The sequence below is a fragment of the Lampetra fluviatilis genome, unplaced genomic scaffold, assembly GCF_964198595.1.
Source record: "Lampetra fluviatilis unplaced genomic scaffold, kcLamFluv1.1 SCAFFOLD_1215, whole genome shotgun sequence".
Lineage (NCBI taxonomy): Eukaryota > Metazoa > Chordata > Hyperoartia > Petromyzontiformes > Petromyzontidae > Lampetra > Lampetra fluviatilis.
This window is the reverse complement of record NW_027620782.1, coordinates 9,708-12,500: the sequence shown is the minus strand read 5'-3', so window position 1 is coordinate 12,500 and position 2,793 is coordinate 9,708. Positions and strand designations below refer to the sequence as shown.

Sequence of the window (2,793 nt, the reverse complement as noted above, 5' to 3'; positions counted from 1 at the left end):
CGCCTGCCACCACCACCACCACACTCACCACCACCACCACCCCCCTCACCTCGAACTCCTGTGTGGTGACGACCCCGCCTGCCACCACCACCACCACCCTCACCACCACACTCACCCCCCTCACCACCACCACCACCCTCACCTCGAACTCCTGTGTGGTGACGACCCCGCCTGCCACCACCACCACCACACTCACCCCCCTCACCACCACCACCACACTCACCACCCCCACCACCACCCCCACCACCACCCCCCTCACCTCGAACTCCTGTGTGGTGACGACCCCGCCTGCCACCACCACCACCACACTCACCCCCCTCACCACCACCACCACCCCCCTCACCCCCACCACCACCCCCCTCACCTCGAACTCCTGTGTGGTGACGACCCCGCCTGCGACGAGCTGCTCGGCATAGCGACGCAGTACGGGGACCTGCTGCTTGATCTGCTTGTACATCAGCGGCTGCGTGAACATCGGTTCGTCGACCTCGTTGTGGCCGTTCTTGCGGTAGCTCACCTGGAGACACACACGCGGACAGAGACACGGGGAGAGAGACACGGGGAGAGAGACACGGGGTAAGGGGAGAGAGGGGAGAGAGACACGGGGAGAGGGGAGAGAGACACGGGGAGAGAGACACGGGGAGAGGGGAGAGAGGGGAGAGAGACACGGGGAGAGAGACACGGGGAGAGGGGAGACAGACACGGGGAGAGGGGAGAGGGGAGAGAGACACGGGGAGATAGACACGGGGGGAGAGACACGAGGAGAGAGACACGGGGAGAGGGGAGAGAGGGGAGAGAGGGGAGAGGGGAGAGGGGAGAGAGACACGGGGAGAGAGACACGGGGAGAGGGGAGAGAGGGGAGAGAGGGGAGAGAGACACGGGGAGAGAGACACGGGGAGAGGGGAGAGAGACACGGGGAGAGGGGAGAGGGGAGAGAGACACGGGAAGAGAGACACGGAGAGAGGGGGGAGAGAGACACGGGGGGGGGGGAGGGAGAGACACGGGGGGGGGGAGAGAGAGACACGGGTAGAGAGGGGAGAGGGGAGAGAGACACGGGGAGATAGACACGGGGGGAGAGACACGGGGAGAGAGAGAGAGACACGGGGGGGGGGGGGGGGGGGGAGAGGCATTGGCAAATGAACCTTATGGCAATCGACATCCCCACCCCCTCACTCACCAGGTCCACCACCCACCCAGCCCCCCACCCACCCACCCACTCACTCACTCACTCACCCACCCACTCACTCACTCACCCACTCACTCACCCACTCACTCACTCACCCACCCACCCACTCACCCACTCACCCACCCACCCACTCACCCACTCACTCACTCACTCACCCACCCACCCACTCACCCACCCACCCACTCACTCACTCACCAGGTCCACCACCACGTCTTTGTGGAAGCAGTTTCCCCACTCGGCTGCCACCCTGCACACGTAGACTACGGCCTCTCTCACTCACTCAGTCACTCACTCACTCATCCACCCACTCACTCACCCACTCACTCACTCACCCACTCACTCACTCACCCACTCACCCACTCACTCACTCACCCACTCACTCACTCACTCACCCAGTCACCCACTCACTCACTCAGTCACTCACTCAGTCACTCACTCACCCAGTCACCCATTCACCCACTCACTCACTCACTCACCCACTCACCCACTCACCCACCCACTCACTCACCCACTCACTCACCCACTCACCCACTCACTCACTCACTCACCCACCCACTCACTCACTCACACACTCACCCACTCACTCACTCACTCACCCACTCAGTCACTCACTCAGTCACTCACCCACTCACTCACTCACTCACCCACTCACTCACTCACCCACTCACCCACTCACCCACTCACTCACCCACTCACTCACTCACCCACTCACCCACTCACCCACTCACTCACTCACTCACCCAGTCACCCACTCACTCACTCAGTCACTCACTCAGTCACTCACTCACCCAGTCACCCATTCACCCACTCACTCACTCACTCACTCACCCACTCACCCACCCACCCACTCACCCACTCACCCACTCACTCACTCACTCACTCACCCACCCACTCACTCACTCACTCACCCACTCAGTCACTCACTCAGTCACTCACTCAGTCACTCACTCACTCACCCACTCACTCACCCACTCACTCACTCACTCACCCACTCACTCACTCACCCACTCACTCACCCACTCACTCACTCACTCACTCACCCACCCACTCACTCACCCACTCACTCACTCACCCACCCACCCACCCACTCACTCACCCACCCACCCACTCACTCACTCACCCACTCACTCACCCCCCCACTCACCCACCCACCCACCCACTCACTCACTCACCCCCCCCACTCACTCACCCACTCACCCACCCACTCACCAGGTCCACCACCACGTCTTTGTGGAAGCAGTTTCTCCACTCGGCTGCCACCCTGCACACGTAGACGACGGCCTCACTCACTCACTCAGTCACTCACTCACTCACCCAGTCACCCACTCACTCACCCACTCACTCACTCACTCACTCACCCACCCACTCACTCACTCACTCACCCACTCAGTCACTCACTCAGTCACTCACTCACTCACCCACTCACTCACCCACTCACTCACTCACTCACTCACCCACTCACTCACTCACCCACTCACTCACTCACTCACCCACCCACTCACTCACCCACTCACTCACTCACCCACCCACCCACCCACCCACTCACTCACCCACCCACCCACTCACTCACTCACCCACTCACTCACCCCCCCACTCACTCACCCACC

General features: G+C 61.9%; 1 long non-coding RNA gene across 2 annotated transcripts in view; it reads right to left on the bottom strand.

Moving 5' to 3' along the window:
* Positions 1-2,468, bottom strand: part of LOC144954381 (uncharacterized) — a 5,110-nt gene extending 2,642 nt beyond the window's left edge. Inside the window, exons 1-2 of one of the 2 annotated variants that reach the window (XR_013641175.1) lie at positions 2,396-2,468; positions 365-517 (exon numbers count right to left, since the gene is read on the bottom strand). This is a non-coding gene — a long non-coding RNA (uncharacterized LOC144954381). Of the gene's footprint in view, positions 1-364; positions 518-1,381; positions 1,476-2,395 lie in introns of those variants that run through there. The other variant, XR_013641174.1, reaches the window with a different exon arrangement.
* Positions 2,469-2,793: the final 325 nt, after the last annotated feature.